The following is an 18,913-nucleotide window of genomic DNA, read 5'->3' as shown; positions in this document are numbered from 1 at the left end:
ATCTAGCACCTATTATATGCCAAGCAATATTCCAATTCCCATAAATACGAATGTGGAGTATGATAGAAATCATCACAGGTTACACTGGCATACATATAGTGCTGATTTGAATTAGGTTAGGCCAATAGAAAGTAAATAAAATTAAATCAATGAAACTTAGTTTGATGTACTCCCTTTCCTAACAGTTGTTTTTTATTATATAAAATAAATTGTATGAAAAAGGAATATATTAACTAGACAACTGATTAAAATGGCAAAACAGCCTCTCTTTTTAATATTTATGCTTCATAAGCATTGTTTCAATGAAACTACATCAATTTTATTTTTCAATGGAATCCCTGGTGTATAATGTACAGAAAAATACAGAACCTGCCTACATAACACACTGTAAATTAAGAAAAATAACTAGTACTAACTCAACTTTTAAAAATAGGACAATATCTTTTTTTGCCAACATACATCACCCTAATACAGGCGCTTATACAATATTTTATAACTAGGGCTAAATTAAATAACAATAATTCATTTCCTTGCTATCCAAGAATACCCAAATACAGAAATGACAATGGCCCTATGAGGAAGTGGAGAGAAGGGCAAACTCATTCTTTATTTTCACTTTATTTCCCAAGTCACCTCAATGCGTTTGATTATGCAAAAACATATCTCCTAAGGGACAATTAGTGATGTAGCCCTGAGAGCCCTATTTCCAAACTTTGACCTCTAAACATGAGTGAGAGTGTTCAGAATCAAATGAGAACACAAAAATCAGAGGAATTGAGGAAAACGGATCTGAAAACATATTCTTTCATTTATTTGGTACTCCTTAACTATGCTCTTATTTTAAAAAAATACTTTGAGAAAATAATGTCAATACACTCTATTAGCATTCTTGGAGCAAATATTTAATATCCTACATGGCCATGCTGAACTTCCCAAATGTTAACTGATACCACTACAAATTGCTTGTGGCATATTCAAGGTATATCAGGAAATTAACAACAAAGCTTATAGGACAGAAAATATATTTTAATTACTGGTCAGGAGGATCAGTTTTTCATTAGCTTCTTTTCCATGGTAAGAATCGACATTCCTATTTGGAATTCTGAGAACATTTAGATAATGACACTGTGTAAATAGGTGACAACACAACATTAGCATTATAAGCAAATTTCTCTTCCTCAGATTTATGTGTAAACTTTGCAAGTGCCTTTACTAATTATGCTTTTAAAATAATCTCATCTCTTCCTCCATTACTAGAATTAGAGCGAAATCAGTGAAATATTCTATTCTAAATTACTAAGCATTATATTGATCATTGAATACCATGTTCTGGGTTTCCACGATCACTGTCTATTTTTGTCTTTACTCAGGATCTGGTAAGACTATAAGAGTTACAATAATTATACTCTTTGGGGGATAACATTTAGTATGTTTTAAATATGGTTATGCGGTCCAAAACCAAATGAACATGGAAACAGAGTGAAACAATGTAAATTTCTTCACAAGCAAAGTTTCCAAAATTGGTTACTTTTATTTCCCACTATTATCATAGAATCACCTTTAATCTTAGAGCTCTCAACCATCATAACCTCAGAAGTATATAACGATAAGATCAATAATTAATGATAATTAACACTAATAATAGTTCTCTGAGGAAGCAGAATTCCGAGCTGAACCCCAAGACTCTTGCCCCTTGGTGTACATACTCTGTATAAGCCCTTCCCTATTAATGAGGGTGTGACAGTGAATATGAGATGGATTTCACTCCCATGATTAGACTATCTTATATGACTAAGGTATTTGGATTAACGTCTTACATCAGTTGGTTTTGAGTTATTCGAAAGGGATATTCTCTTGGGTGGTCCTGATCTAATCAAATAAGTGTATAAAAGAGATTGGCTCTCTTCATGAAAAGAGAGATTCAAGTGAGAGAAATTGTCCTGCTGATATGAAGAAGTAAGCTGCTGTGTTGTAAGATGCTTATGGAGGGAACCACATGGCAAGGACCTGAGGGCAGCATCTGGGTGCTGAGAACAGTCCTGGCTGACAGCCAGCAGGGCAAGAGGCCGAGATCTCAGTCCCACAACTGCAAGGAAATGAATGCTGCCAACAATCTGAGGGAGCTTGGAAACACGTATTTCCCTAATTGAGCCTCCAGATGAGGACACAGCCAGCTGACACTTCAATCTTAGCGTTATGAAACCCTAAGCAGATAACCCAGCTAAAGCATGCTGGAGTCCTGGCCCATGGAACTTGCAAGATAATAAATGTGGGTTATTTTAAGCTTCTCTATCTGTGGTAATTTGTCACACAGCAATAAAAATCTAATATAGATGTACTATCATGTATTGAATATTTTCTAAGACTGCCAGGCATTGTGCTAAGTCTTATATTTATTATCCCATTTAATCCTCAAAGCAAATTCATAAGATAAATATCATTAACCCCATTTTACAGATGAAGAAGTAAAAGCTTACAGGGTAAATAACTTGCTTAAATTCACACAACTAATATGGATGATAGCTGAAATTTTAATCTGATTTTGTTGGACTGCAGAGACTATACTCTAAAACACTCTATTCTGTTCTCCCTGAGAGAAAGAATACTGAACTCATGATCCTAAAATCTGAGTTCGAATCTCATTTTGCTACAAATTAGCTGTGCCATTTGAAGGAAAACACTGACTCTCCTTCCTCCTCCCTAGTCTATTAACTGAAGGGTAGTACATTCTCTAAAGTCTTTTCAAATCTAAGGTTCTTTCATGGAATTAAATCCTTATATTTTTAATTGACCACATAGGAATACAGTTTTATGTAGAAAAGTTAAATTACAAGGGCCAGTTATAAGATGCCTTATTTTGTCAAGTGAGCCACCTTCTCTCTATGACACACAAAACTCATGTTGAAAACAACATTCTGGTGCAGTGCACAAATCCCTGGAAAGGGACTAGGAGATATGAAGAGATGGCTTATTTTAAAATCCATTTCTGGCACACATCCCAGCTAAAGCAGGAATTGAAAATTATTCAAAATCCCTCTGCAGGGACCTTGAAAAGAATTAAATATCTAAAAGTGGGGCTCAATAAAATCGCTCATTATGTAGGGGATAAGGTGTAAGTATGTTCCTGGGTTCATCTTAAGAAAAGGTCTATGGCAAGGGGTACTATGGGTCTGTGAGTGGAAACCATAACCACAGTGTGGTGGGACAAAGTTTTCCCACTCTGTGATTTTTAGGGTCTAAAATTTGTTTGGTTGATTTCTTTCCAACTCACTGGATCTCATTTGCATGTTTTTCCATGACCCCCTTCTTGTCTCTCCATTCAATTCTTTGCCCAATCTATGCTGTTTCAACTGCTCTTCTCATTTGTGCTTCTTGAAAACCTCAACAAATATCTAAACTTGACCCTGTGAGCTAGATCCTTTTGCCCAAGCCCTACCAGTTCTTTAACAAAAAATGAATGAGTCTGTCTTCACCTGTCATCTGTTCTCTTTCATAAGCACTTAACTTACCTGGGAAACAAATAACATTTGTAGTCGTGAGATGACATCTAATTGGTGTTTTATCTCATTTCAGAGGTCTCAGCATGACTGTAATCACTCTGACTGCACTAGATCCCATATGTGGAGAGCTCTCTGGATGTGATACTGCATGCTTACTTCCAGGGATTCTGCTTTTCATTTTTCATAGCACTCCCTCCCCCGCCTCACAAAACAGTTCATCAATTCCTCTAAAGAGTGCTGGTCAGAGCAGCTACTCATATCTTGGTTATTTAAGGCCCTCTACAATTTTTTAAGGTATTTTATTGAACACAGCAGATGATTCTGCTTTCAGCAGCTAATATTTTTAGTCCCATTAGAACACTCTCTATGCATTTGGAGGGTCCAAAGGAATACCTTCAACATCTACATCTTAGCTCTTTCCATTCACAACCTAATTTCCCCTTTATAAGAAATCCTCCTCCTACAGTTCAGCTGAATTTTACCACATCAAGCCAACACCAATATAAACAGGCTCCAGCATGCTATTTTATGTTGCCAGGAGAATATATGTTTGTTCTGTCACTTTAACAGGCTTTTCCCTTTACAAATCCACCAAGTGGCTATTTTCAGTATTAACCTAAGAGAGTGCTCAAGCTTATCCAAACTTCCAGATATGATGAATGACCGAGGCAAAAAACACATTTGTTAAGGAAGCAGCCCATATAAAGCTTGTAAAGCTTTGATTGATCATGTTTACCCAATGGATACAAATGTTATTGGCCTTTAAAAAATATTTGGGGGGTTTATGCTTTGTTTTCTTTTCCTTTCTGAAAGTGGCTTTTTCAGACCAGCATCTGCTCAGGCTTCCACAATGGAATGGTATGGAATAGCAGTTATCAGTGATTTTATATAAACAAAATTGACGCCTTTTTCCTAGAATGTGATGAGGAATAAAAATGGTCCACCTGAGAGTAAGTCCTCAATGTTCCATTTCATTTTCAGGGCTATTTGTTGTCTGTATTATTTATGTATACACAAAAGCAACTTGGGTTAATAAACCAAAAAGCTTGAGTTTGGCTCTAGAGCCAAACATTAACTAGCTTTTTAAAAATATCTTGAGCACATTATTTAGCCCTTTGTGTATAAAATAAAGAGTAATTCATTCAGCTAATAATTCAATAATTACTAATTGCATACCTATTATGGGCCAGGAACTTTTACAGGTTCTTAATTTATAGCACTAAACAAATCAGTTTCTGCTCTCACGTAGTTTACATCCTACCATGGGGTGATAGACAATAAATGAATAAACATATAACACATCAGGTGGTGAAAAATGCCACGTAGAAATGAGAAAGAGCAGAGGAGGTGTAGATACTCTTCTAGAGATGATGATCAAGGAAGGCCTCTCTGATGTGACCACATCTGAGTAGAGATACAAAGCAGGAAGGGACCTAGCCATGCAGGTATCTGGGAGAAGAGCAGCGCAAGAGAGGGAACAAGGGCATAAGCCCTGAGGGACTTGAAGAGAACGCTGAATATTCATGTGTGTGAACATTCTTTGAAGACTTTAGTAAGGCACTGTTATTATCATATATTCTAAGTACCACACTTTCTTCCACTTCTCTAACTAGACATGGGTTGTCATTTGTTCCCCAAAACATAATTCACCATGAGATGACACTTTAAAGCCCAAAATAACTGCTGTCACTCAACTAATATATATGGAGCAACTTATAATCATTTGCCCCATAGCTCAGCTATAGAGCCATTTTATCATAGAGAATACAGTCCTTAGCAATTTCCCTTTTAATCAAAAAAGATACCTAATATGACAAGAAATCCCTAATCCAGACTACAACATCAACCAAAGCAGAAAAATAGCAATTTCCCCTGCAAAACTGATTTCAAAACTATCATCATCCATCATCATCATCATCAATCACAAGCAGCAGCTGCTTTTGGCAGCATTATTTTAAGTCCATATTTAACCAGATGACAGCTTAACCTTCTTAGGAAGCAAAGTAATCTCTCCTTACAACCCCAACCAAATACCGAAAAGCAGATTTGCTCTAATGTAGAAATTGGTTTTCATCTGATTTCATATACAACGCAATGGCATTTGATGATTTAATAGGTCCTTGGAGTTTTCTTTTGAACATTCAACACTCTATCAGGCTGGTGAAGACTGCATAACTCAAGGAGTATTGCAGTCACATCAGCAAGAACTTATCAACAGAATTGACTGTGTACGATGGCCAGGTAGAAAGGCAAATCTACCTTCCAGAGAAATTAGAGATACTTGCCTAAATACACAGAGGAACATGGTGTACTTACATTTCGCTCGACAGGCACATTTCTTTCCCCACTCTATGCTTGAGCTTAACTGATCTCTTCCACTCGCTGTTCACATCCATGCCCCAAGACTTTTCATATCTCCATGTTTATGTTCACATTACTTACTCAGCCTGCAGCGACCATCCCCACCATCTCTATATATTCATATCCCAACCATAGTCACTGAGCAAATTCAACACCAACCCCTTCCATAAAATTTTTTCTGGAACCCCAGAGAGAAGTAATTTTTGCCTCTTCTGAATTCCCCACTGACTTTCTCTATACCTCTTTTAGGAACTCATCTTGTATTCTACCTTGTATTAGTCATTTGTTGTATCCATCATCCCCTTTGTCCTGTTGATGAAAAAAATATTTGTGGGCAATTATAATAGCAGTTTATCTTTTTTATTTACTAAAACATTCTTTACATAGTACACTGCTACAAAGATATGTGGTGAATTAATAAATACTACACATTCTAAATAAGCTGCATCTTTAAACCAAAATCCTCAGTTAAAAATGTGCCTTCCCTCATTCCCAGCATAGCTAAGGGCCAGAATCAAAATAACTATTTATGGAAGCTACTTAAAGCAAATGTCAAAAACAGCAGTTCTATTATTCAAAAGAAATTTTTAAAATATAATGGCAAAAAATATCCCCATTAAAAGTTTCCTTTCAGCGTAAGGAGTATTGTGAAATCCTTTCATTATGATTTCCACAACTACTAGCACACTGCCTTCATTGCAATTTGTTGAATGAATAAGTAAATGACTGCTTGATTATGTGCACTTTACTATATCTCAACCAAAGAATGTCAAAAATTCTGGGGAGGGAAGATGGTTGCAGGATGAGAAAGTCCAAGATAAGCAGAGAGTACAAGCTGAACTACTGCAAATTGAAAGAAAATAGATCATTGCTGTTGTTAAACAGAATCCTAATAGAGAGTATGAGGTTAAAAATCCTACCTGTACCTGAGAAAAATAATTAGGACCATTGACATTCTGAAAAACTAACATCCAGGAAAGTGTTCATCTAAGAGAATGTAACAGTAAAAGAGTATGAGAGCGTGAGTGAGAGGGAGCATACACACACACACACACACACACACACCTATCTGTCTGCCTGGTGCTGGTGAAGTTGGAGAAGGTGTGGGAGGAAAAGGATAATTCTCAAAAAGCAACTCTATTTACTACTGGGATATAAGCATTGATTCATAAAAAATATGAAAGTTTCAGCACAGCTAGACAATTTAAGACTAATGATAGGATACATAGTTAAAGGTAGCTGAGAGGTATATCATTTTTCATGACATAGGATGAATGAGACTCAATGAATAAAATGAAAGATTAAGTTAAATTTAGAATTTTTCACCATACAATCATTTATTTTTCTAAGAGAAAAATACGTGCACCCATTTTTATTGTTTTAAATTAAAATGCTAAGAATTTAAAAACACGTACATGGTACTTTTCTAAAAGTCAGTGTTCATAACTATTATTTTTTTTTTTTTTGCTGACTTCAAAGTCTGTACTTCTAAAAAATAGCTATAAGCTGGGGCCAGCCCGGTGGTGCAGCAGTTAAGTGTGCCCACTCCGCTGCAGCAGCCCGGGGTTCGCAGGTTTGGAACCCCGGGCGCGCACTGACTTACTGCTTGTCAAGCCATGCTGTGGCAGCGTCCCATATAAAGTTGAGGAAGATGGGCACAGATGTTAGCCCAGGGCCAATCTTCCTCAGCAAAAAGAGGAGGATTGGCATCAGATGTTAGCTCAGGGCTGATCTTCCTTATTAAAAAAAAAAAAAAAAAAAAAAAAGAGGGCCGGCCCTGTGGCTTTGCGGTTTAGTACGCGAGCTCCACTGCTGGCGGCCCGGGTTGGGATCCTGGGCGCGCACTGGTGCACCGCTTCTCCGGCCATGCTGGGGCCGCGTCCCACGTGCAGCAACTAGACGGATGTGCAGCTGTGACATATGGCTATCTACTGAGGCTTTGGGGGAAAAAATAAATAAATAAAATTATTTAAAAAAAAATAGCTATAAGAGTTTCAATGCAACATGAGCTTTTGGGAAATTAATTATAGCAGGGGAATCACACTCAGAGTCAGTGTACACACTGTCATTTCCTTTTTCTGGAAATATGAGAACCATCACCTGGGAACCTAACAATTGTGATATTCCCCAACCTGCTTGTCTTATTCACCTTCACATTGCCAGAATGCATCTGGCACAAAGTAACTACTAGAAAGTATTTGTTAAGCTGTGTTGAAACTGCATCAATGTGTCCATTTTGCCCAAGGTTCAGTTTCTGAAAACAGCAGCTTAAAACCACTAACAAATTAGGCAATCTCTCAGCCTCAATTTCCTCCCTAATAAACTATCATGAGTTTATTTTCTGTTAGGTCAGTGACTCCCAAAATATGTCCTGTGGAATACCGGTTATCAAAGGAGTAGGGGGAGTGGGTCCTATCCTCAAAATATATGAGCACTTCTACTTGAAATAGTAGTAGATTTTTAGCTGCAGGACTTCTCGATGTATTTAATATGGAAATGTACATTGTGTATATTATCAAAGATACATAAAATATATAGAAAGTTTCTCAATTTATTTGACTTTGGAATACTTTTTAATTACAATATTGTAGTGAGTTGGTCAAACTATTGCACATTTTAAGCATTAAATATCATGAATTACAATGCTTTCAACTTTGTTTCCAATATTTTCCTGCGGGCAACCAGCATATACTAGTCTTTTTGACTGCATAGTCTTTTTGAACATAGATCATAAGGAATATGTGTAACAATGATTCTTTATCAAATGAGAGTTTGAACGATAACCTCTCCACATGTAAAATCCTAAAGGTGTTAAGAAGAATGCATTTAGAAATCTCAGAACCTTTATTTTGCCTTTATTTTTGAGAAAAGCTTTATCTTTCACTTGTCCACACTGAACTACACTATGTGTCTCATCTGTCTCATTTTGTTCATTTATTCATTCAGTTAACAAGCATTAAACCCTCAATATACCCCATGCACCGACCTGGAAACCGGTCATATAAAGATGAATATAAACGTTCCTGCTGCAACAGAGACCCTTGTCTCATTGAGAGAGAAAAATATAATAATAATAATAATTCATAGTAGTGGTTGCTGACATAAGAAAGGGATGCAAATAGTTACAAAGTAAGGTCAATTCTGCCTTGGACAGTCAGAGAAAGCTTCACAGAGGTAAGCTCTAACAGAAGTAGGTCCTAAAAGAATGAGTTCACCAGAATTAAGAGGACAGTAGATAGAGGAGAATAACACATCCAAACAGAAAGAATAGCATTTGCTGAGGTGTAGAAGTAAAAAAAAAATACAGAACTTTAGAAGATTGCAGTGATGAGGCAAAAGGTGGATTGCAGCTACTTGCACAGGATCTTGCACACCAAACTATATAATTTGGCTAAAATTTTTTTTGTGTGTGTGTGTGAGGAGGACTAGCCCTGAGCTAACATCCAATGCCAATCCTCCCCCTTTTTCTTGAGGCAGATTGGCCCTGGGCTAACATCCGTGCCCATATTCCTCTACCTTTTATATGGGACGCTGCCACATCATGGCTTGACAAGTAGTGCGTCTGTGCGCACCTGGGATCTGAACCTGTGAACCCCAGGCTGCCGAAGAGGAGCATGCGCACTTAACCACTTGCCCCACCGGGCCAGCCCCTGGCTGAAATATTTTAAAAGGATACGTTATAGAACAGAGCCTTCAAATTTTCCATCTTTTGTTTCCAAATTACTACATATATGGGAATGTCCATGTGAGTAGATTTGGACTGAACTGCTGCACGTGGTTAGCATTTTTAAGCTCCTCTGCTACTGTCTTATTCATCTTCACATGGCCACAATGCATCCGGCATTCTGTGAGATTATAATGACCTAAACAAAGCAGCAAGTGAATTTATGATGCCCTATATAATTAGTCTGCTTATAGTTTTTATTCTCACAATGCTCAATACAGAAGAATGGGTGATATGTCCAGATCTCTCTTTACCCATACCTTGTACCCATAATAGAGTACAGGAAGATTCAATCTACTATTCGAGGACAATTTTTTTTACTTCTACAAATTTAAATGATACGTGCATGGATATGTATTTTGAACCTATAATCTGCCTTAAACTTATTGGAGAATTGCTGTTAAAAAGAATCTATGCTCACCTTTTCCATGAACCCTTCCAAGTTTACCCCTCCTATCTTGAATCTTTCCACTAACCTAAAGTATTAGGTGTATGCTTTAAGAATTTCCTTTTTTATGATTTTTTTTTCCCCATTTTTTGGCCTGGGTTCTGCCTTCCTGTTTTTTCTAAAAGCAAAGAGAAGAAACTTGATCCTAAAGACAACAAAGACTATAGGTTACTTATCTCTTTGTCCTCAGGACCAAGCATAATGCTTAACATATGCTAAGTAGTCAATGAGTATTAGATGCACGGATGCACAGACAGGTGAATGGGTGGATAAGAGGGAGAAAGACAGGGAAAGAAGTAAAAGGAACAGTAGCAAAAGAGGGAAAGGAAAGGAAGGAAGAGAAGAAAGAAAAGAGGAATGGAAAGTTGAGCACAAAAGAGGAAGGGTACAGTTACATCAGTGATCTTATCTGCATTAGTCAGGACTCTGAACCGCAAATAACAAAGACCCAACTCAAACTAGCTTAAATAAAAGGGTAATTGATTGGTTCCTGTAGCTCCCAGGGTATATCCTAGGGTATAGCTCAAGGGATTGGAAAAAAGTTGCAGGAAACAGGGCCTGAGGAGAGAGAAGTGGGGACTCAGCTGTTTGAGGACTCTCCCCCCATCTCCTGTTCACCCTCTCATCTGGGTATCTTGGCTTCGCCTAACTGTATGAACGTTAGCCACCTTCCTGATGGAGAGCTCCTCAATCTCCATGTCTATACTCTGATGATACTTTTTAGGGTAGAGGCCTACTCCTTATCTAATCCCTTTGTCCAGAGGAATAGGGAATTATCAAATGGTGAAACTTGGGACCCTAGCCCATGAATTTTGGTCAAAATAGCTATATCTATTATAAAAGATATAGCTCAAAGTATATAGTTGTAAATTATGACATTGCATTCTGGATTACACATGTTACTTTATTTTTCAATTATGCCAAGAGATCATAGACATTAAATATTAGACTAACATTTAATAAGAGAACAGTGAGATTTTACAGTCAAGCTGGAAAAAATATTAGACTGTTCATAGCAAATAACCTTGGCCAAATCGGAATAATATATAACTTCTGCCCCACCAATCTCATGGTATGTGATGGTGCTCAGGGCAAGCTGCCCCAGGAAGCACCACTCTGGTATGCGGATTATTTGGAGCTGAAGACAGTAAGGACATTTGACCTCCCCCACTAACTGCCTAAAGAATCTGGCATGGTGTCTCATTCTTGGAACAGATCTTCTATCATGATGGCTTTAAAAATAATCTAAAATAGTTGTTGCAATGGGAGGGGCACCAAGCCCCTTTTATCAAAAAACTCTATCTCTCCCTGACCAAATTATCAATAGATGACCCTGAAAAGAATTGTCCTTCTGCCCTCTGAAGTCCCAGGCCACTACCCACCCCCAACACATTCCTTCGCCTTTAGCTGCAATACTTAAGCAAGCAGCTTAGACAGAGGGACGAGTTGCTCATTTCTGAGTTTCTCCCATGTATACATGTTATTAAACTTGGTATTATTTTCTCCTGCTAACCTGTCTTGTTGATTGTTTGGCCAGCCAGAAGAACCTTAAGGGAAAGCGCAGAGGGAGATTCTCCCTCTTCCCCCAACATATGACATAAGGATCAAATAGGATGAAGTATCAGAATGCATACAGTAAATTCTGTGAAACTACAGTGACCATTATAGTCGGCATTTTTGCTGTGATTAATATTAATATTAAATAGATATTAAGAAGCAGAGCAAGAAGGGTCAAAGAAAGCATCTATCGCCTTGTGATTTCTATCAAAGATTTCCTCCTGATCCTTGATAAAATAAATATTACTTATTTAATTCCTTTTTAAATAACTGTGTTCTTTCCTGCACCAATATATATTTTTAATGGTCTCTCACCCAATACCTAAGACCACACATGAAGAAGCAGACATTCTTTTTTTTCCTGGTATTTCTCAACACTTAGGAACTGAGCCTGAAGTTAAGTAAATGACGGTGTGAGACCATTTACCCAATGGGGCAGAAAACAAGAGGATAAGTGAGGTCCTTTGGAAAAGAAGATGTGGAAATAATTGGTCCACCCACTCCAAATGCAGCACTTGGGGAAATCAAGCCTGAAGCTCTACTACCTTGTCTGATATACAGTTTTAACTTTAGAAAACAATTCAATTGAACATACCTGAATTGCTTAGAAAAGAATAATTTGTGCCAAAGCAGGGAACACAGGGAAGGGTGATACACAATCAAATTGAGGGATGGACACAGAAAGAATGTGTTGGTCACAAGGCAACATGCTTAGATGAGCTACAGTGGAAGGACAAGTCGACAGCAATGACCTTGAGCGGGAGTTCTGAGTGTGTCGCATGTGGATGGCCCTGGGAAGAGGCAGAAGTTAAACTAGACATGGGAAGATAAGTAAAACTCCGACAGATAAGGACTGGAAGAAAGGGGTGCCCTGACAAAGGTAACTGAATAAAAGAAGGCAGAGAGGTAGGATCACATACGGGGTGAAATAGCGAGTGATAAGTAGCAGGAGTATCAAGAACATGAGATGACGGTTAGAAAAACTGAAAAGTCATCTTCTCAATGTCAGCATTATAACTGTCTACCCAATGCCTAGCATACTTAGCAATAAAATGTAGGTAATGAAAATGGAATTAATTTACAGAATAATTATGATATTGAAACCGGAAACAGCCATTGATGATTAAACAGGTAATAACTATGGGGGATTAGAATTTGCCAACTCAAAATATGTCTCTGCCTGAATGACGTTTTGACCCCCACCCCCACTAACTGACCAGGGGAGTTTGGGATGGGAGGCCTGCCCCTAGAAAAGGCCATTACCATAGACATCTTCTGCTACCTGGGTGGATCCTGCTAAGCCCATTCTTAGTTCTGGTTACCCTTTATAGGAGACATTTACATTTGTAAAAAAAATCTCCATTTGTAAAGGTACCTTCTTCCCTATACCAAGAAGAAGGGAGGGATGGCCTTACCTAGAAACTTATCAGAACCAAAGGCAAGGACTTAAATCGGCATGATAAACTTACTCATTGTTAACTGTGCTGTTTGGACAATATGCTATCTGACACCCACTAGGTTCCTATAGATGATATCTCCCTGGAGCCTAGGTTACCACGGTAATGGGTGTTTGAGCTATTTTTTTCAGGAACTTAACCCCTTGTCCACTTCAGGCCAGATTGAGAGCACCAATCCATCAACTGGGCCCTTTTGACTGCAAGAGGTTAGAACTCCACCCTCAAGGCATGCTAATGCCGCCATTCTGTGAACATGTGTCCTAGGAAGAGACAGGAAGCCTGACTAAGCTTGCGAAGATCAATTACCTCATCTCTCCTCACCTCCAATCATTTCAGACCACCTTGCCCCCTTCTCCATAAATATCCCTGGGTCCCTATTTTCGGGGAGGTGGATTTGAGACTTGTTCTCCCGTTTTCCTCACTTGGCTGCCTTGTGATTAAACCCTCTCTCTCTGTAATCTCCTTGTCTCAGTGATTGGCTTTCTGGGCTGCAGGCAAAAACGGACCTGGTGTGGTAACAATATTTACAACTTTTCTAATTAGGATTAAATTGGCCTCTGAAAATAAGTACACCTAGGTGCTCTATTATATGTTCATATAATTTCAGTAAGTAACACACAAAGAATATCCATTATTTTAATTGTTTATTTTTAAATATTTCCCTTAAAATTTGCTTATACTGATTTGTATTCTTTTGAAGAGAAATGACACATTTATCTATTGCCTTTGTCAAAGCCACGCTGAAAACCACCCTTTGCCATAAAAATATATTTTTACTAGTGGCATGTAATCAAGCATGCACTTCACTAGTCATTAAAACTTACTGCAAATATTCAACAGCTATGTGGCAATTGCAAAGAAAACAAAGAAATTGATTGGAACTATAATGCCTGTGATTTGTCTCATAAAACAGAAAAATAAATTCCCTGTAAAAAGAAATAAGATATGCAAAGAACATTATTCCCATTTGATTTACAAATGTTTAAAATACACTTTTTAATACCTGGCACTCATGATAACTAAGGATTTTTAAATGAAGTTAATGTCTTAATAAGCTTTGCTGCTTGTCATTACCATTTTCGTAGATGAGTTATATATTTTTCTCTAAACAATGAATAACTGATCTTTCATATGTAGGCTGATCCATATAAAATTGACACCATCTTATCATTTTTCACCTACAAAAATGACAATTTTTTTAGATTTAACCTAACAGATAAAAATCATAGAATCACAGAATCTCAGAGTTGGAAATATGGTCTAAGAAACATAGTGGATTTTTTGGCCTGGTTCATAAAAATCCCCTATAGTATAAAACAGTAATCATTTGTCATTTGATATCTGCTGTTGGAATGTTTGAAATAAGGAGGTTAAAATCATACATGAATGGGAACAAAAAGGAGCCCTCAATGCAGAATAAGCCCAAATCTCAAATGGATCTGGATCTTTCCCCATATTCACTCACTTCAGATAAAATTTTTTTAAAAAGATAAATGAAAGGAAAAAAGAAACATAGCTCAAGCAAATACCTAACTTGACAATATAAAACGTGGCTGAACATTATTTAGAGTTTTTTAAATGACCAGATTAAAGGATGTGAGGACATAGTATCTAGACTAAAAATATAATGCATTCATTTCTCTAATTTCAAACAAAAGGAACCAAAATTAGTATTCCTAGATAATACTCTTTCATCTAAGTAGCTTGGAAGAATCAAGTGAATTATTCAAATCTAGAAAAGGAAACCACGAAGAAAATAGATATTTTAATGCTCCTCAGCCTGCAACCTATCCAGGAAGAGAGAAATCAGATAAAAGATAACCTTGAACTGACAAGGTTATGAAGGATTCTTTCAAAATGAGTGATTTTCAAAATGAGTCAATCTTGAGCCTCCATGTCAGGTAGGACAAAAGGGCACAGAGGGGAAGCCTGCCTTCCTAGATCCACTCTCACCCCAAAATTCAGCAAGAAAACAAGAACATTACCAACTAAACAAAGAAACAATTGTACCCTTCTAATGCCTTATTCTGATAAATGAATTTACCTTACCCTGTAACCTCTTAATTAATATCAGTTTTACCAACACAAAATTATTCACCTCTAAAATTTAGCTTTTTGAAGTATGAAATGAAAATTTTAGAGAAAAAGGAACCTAAGAAATCATATGATTTAGCCCACTAACCACACAAATGAGGAAAGTGAACCTTAGGGACACTGAATTGCTCAAGATTGACAGCTCCTGAGAGCAAGATCAGTCTCAAAAGACTTGACTCTAGAACCCCTGGCTCACTCCTATGAGGGCCCAACACTGCAGGATACCATCCCCTTTGTTGTAGCTTGATCATTTTTGCTATGGGATTGGGTGGTATGTGTGTCTGTGCATCTATCTGCATGTAGCTTAGACAGGCATTAATACAGTTAAGACTCAATTTTATACTGATTAATTAATCATTCTTAAATGGTCAGTAATCCTTTTTAAGTCTAAAGATCTTTCCCATAAATTAAACTCTGTAATACCACAGGATTATCTGCAATTGGGTAACCAAAGACAAATCACATTATTATCACAGAATCACCAAAGTACAAATTGCTAAAACAAGCAAACTGATAATTCTACATCATATGATGTATGCACTAAACCAGGAGTAAAGACAGAGAACTTTGTACAAAATATAAAGGTATTAGGTTGAATAATCAAAAAAATTATTATTGAGAATTTTTCTATTAAAAACAGAGCCAACTGATCACTAAAAACGACAACATATAAAATAATGTTACGGGGGCCAGCCCCATGGCTTAGCGGTTAAGTGCGCGCGCTCCGCTGCTGGCGGCCTGGGTTCGGATCCTGGGCGCGCACTGATGCACCGCTTCTCCGGCCATGCTAAGGCAGCGTCCCACGTACAGCAACTAGAAGGATGTGCAACTATGACATACAGCTATCTACTGGGGCTTTGGGGGAAAAAAAATAAATAAATAAAATTATAAAAAAAATAAAATAATGTTACGGTGGCAAGTTAGGTTCCAAAATGCACATTTTGGTAATATTAGGATTTAACATAGCAAAAATATAAATGTTATTAAAAACATCAAATATTTATAGCCAAATAAATATCTGAGGGAAAACTAATGAATGCATTACATATTATATTTAGTTATTCAGTCAATAAACTTAATTAGTCAACTTTCCTTCTTTGAAGAGTATACAACTTTAAAATGGAAAAATGAGATTTTATAATAAAATTTTATTTGCAAATGAATTTAGTGGGTCACACATTACATTTAAAATCACCAATTATCTTACAGCTTAGTATAAAATCTATTACTATTGCTTTCTGTATATATGATTTACATAAGACAGAGCTATAGATTAATTACAGAATACATAAGGAAAAGTAGTTCCAATTAATATCAATAGTTAAAACTTTTGTACAACTCCTAAATATATATTTATGTATTATACATATTTATTTATTTAAATAAAATGGTACATACCCTCAAATACGTTATTCATCTCAAGTTCAATTACACATCACCTACAAATAAAGAAATAGATTTTAGAATAAAGCATAAACCTAGACTTTTTTTTTTTTAAGTAGTCAGTTGCATTCCAGTGGTGTCACTGGTTTTAGAGAAAACAATCTCAATGGCAAGTCATGTTAGAAAAACTTTTTCTCAGTGAAATACACAGGACCTGCTTTTATCATGAAATTCTTTAACCTGTTACCCTCATGAGCAAGAAAACTGTCACAGTAAATCTATGAAAAAGGCCTATAGGCTGATCTATATCTAAATATCTGAAATGAAAATGAAAAAGAGATACTAATACTGTAATATATTCAAATAAGCAAAATTAAGTATTTGATTTCATATGAAAGTCAAAACTCAGTCTCATTTGAAATTAAGGGCTAAATCTCATAATATTATAAAGAGCAACAATTAATATTCATTCCTCATAAACTACACGAAAACAACTCCTTTCTTACTGTTTCTTTAAAGTCACTGCCAAATTTTTAGATAAGAATTAATATACACACACACACACACATATATATATATATATATATTTTTTTTTTTTTGGTGAGGAAGATTGGCCCTGAGCTAACATCTGTCGTCAATCTTCCTCTTTTTGCTTGAGGAAGACTGTCGCTGAGCTACCATCTGTGCCAATCTTCCTCTATTTTGTATGTGGGACGCCGCCATAGCATGGCTTGATGAGTGGTGTGTAGGTCTGTGCCCAGGATCCAAACCTGCGAACCCTTGGCCACCGAAGCAGAGCACATGAACTTATCCACTATGCCACTGGCCTGGCCTCAGAATTAATATGTTAACTAAAAAGGTGAAATCTAACTTTTAAAGGTTAGACAAATTGTGCAAGAATTATAGAAATTTTAAATGGTGTGAGGGCTACCCAAGTTTTACAAATCCCCCACTTTTCTTACCCTCAAAAATTTTACACTACACTTTTCTAAATTTAAACTCTAGGTGATATTGATGATAGTTTGGACTTAACACAAATATATATTTACCTTTCTGTGACTTCTATATTTTGTCTTCAGACTCTCTTTTCTGAGCTCTATCCATGCAGCCAATTGGCTATCTGACATCTCTATTTGGATAATCTAAAGGGATGTTAAACTCAACATATGTGAAAACAAACTCCAATCCTTCCCGCCCAATGGTCCACTTCCAGTGTTGGCAGTAAATAGCACCACCATAATTCATCCAATTTCACAAGCCAGAAAAACAGGAGTCGCACACACCTTCCTCTCTCTCTCACCTCTTATAAGTAGCACCACTTATAAGCCACTTGAGTCTAGACCATTTTACTTCATCCATATCTCTCCATCTCTGCCACCAGCTCCCCACAACCGACCATATCTCTCACCTGCAATAGGAGCAACAGCGTTCTCACTGCATTCGCTCCTGACCCCACCTATCCTTTCCCTATCTATTAGCTGGTATGATCACCCCTCTCTGCCCCAACCATCTTAAGATGCTTCAGTGTCTTCTCATTAGTCACAGAAAAAACACCCAAGTTCTTTAATTGGCCTACAAATCCCTGCATCATGTAGCCTTAGCCAAATATTTCCAACATCTCATCTTCCACCATCCTCCATCTTGCTCTCTGCACTCCAGATACACTGAAGTGTTTTCAGTTCTTGAAATTTTCCATGTTGCTTCCCATTTCAGGGCTTTTATACATACTATTTCTTCGGGCATGTTCTCTCCCTTAACCACTTCCACCTATTCATTCTGTAGATCCCCACTTAAACTTCACTTTCTAAAAGAAGCCTCCTCTGACACCTTAAGTCAAGTCCTCATAATATACTATACTCTCACAGGACAGCATATGCTTTTTCAAAGCATTTATCACAGATTGTCTATGTGATTATGTGATTTATGACTACAGCCCTCACTGCACTCTAAACTAAATGAGGGTAGCACCTATGTTGTATACCCCTGGTGCCTAGCATAGAGCCTGACATCCAGTAGAGACTAGTAGGTGAAATTAAAATGGATAAATGAATGAAAACGATAGTTTGGGGCATATCCTTTTAATGTTCCATTCGTATCAAAGCATGTTAGCACGAATGGAACATAAACATGTTGTATTCCACAGGAAAATGTTTCAGATTACTCCTGAGCCCAAAACAAAAGGTAAAGGGTCAAATAATGACCCTTATAAAATGCTAACTGCTTTTTGAAGACTAAAACAAAATGAAAGCATTTACTTCCCACATGTAATTCAATAAGTGAAACATAGGAGGTGTGTAATAAATATGCATAGAATGAAAGAAGTTACATTTTATAGAGCTTTTCCATTTGCAGTATGCTTCCAGATACATGATCTCCTTTGAGTATTAAG

At 37.0% G+C, this 18,913-nt stretch overlaps 1 protein-coding gene across 7 annotated transcripts in view; it reads right to left on the bottom strand.

The window, feature by feature from the left end:
- CNTN4 (contactin 4) overlaps positions 1-18,913 on the bottom strand; it is an 892,715-nt gene that overhangs the window by 729,140 nt on the left and 144,662 nt on the right. For 6 of the 7 annotated variants that reach the window (XM_087431362.1, XM_087431364.1, XM_087431363.1 and 3 more), the window contains one exon: positions 16,540-16,580. The exons of the other annotated variant lie outside the window; for it this stretch is intronic. The gene's annotated coding sequence lies outside the window, so the exon portion shown is untranslated. The remainder of the gene's footprint in view (positions 1-16,539; positions 16,581-18,913) is intronic. 7 annotated transcript variants of the gene reach the window in all.

The sequence above is a fragment of the Ceratotherium simum genome, chromosome 5 (genome assembly GCF_057802395.1).
Source record: "Ceratotherium simum simum isolate JZ-2026a chromosome 5, ASM5780239v1, whole genome shotgun sequence".
In the NCBI taxonomy this organism is placed as follows: Eukaryota; Metazoa; Chordata; class Mammalia; order Perissodactyla; family Rhinocerotidae; genus Ceratotherium; species Ceratotherium simum.
The sequence above is the reverse complement of the archived record's forward strand: the minus strand, read 5'-3'. Positions and strand labels throughout refer to the sequence as shown.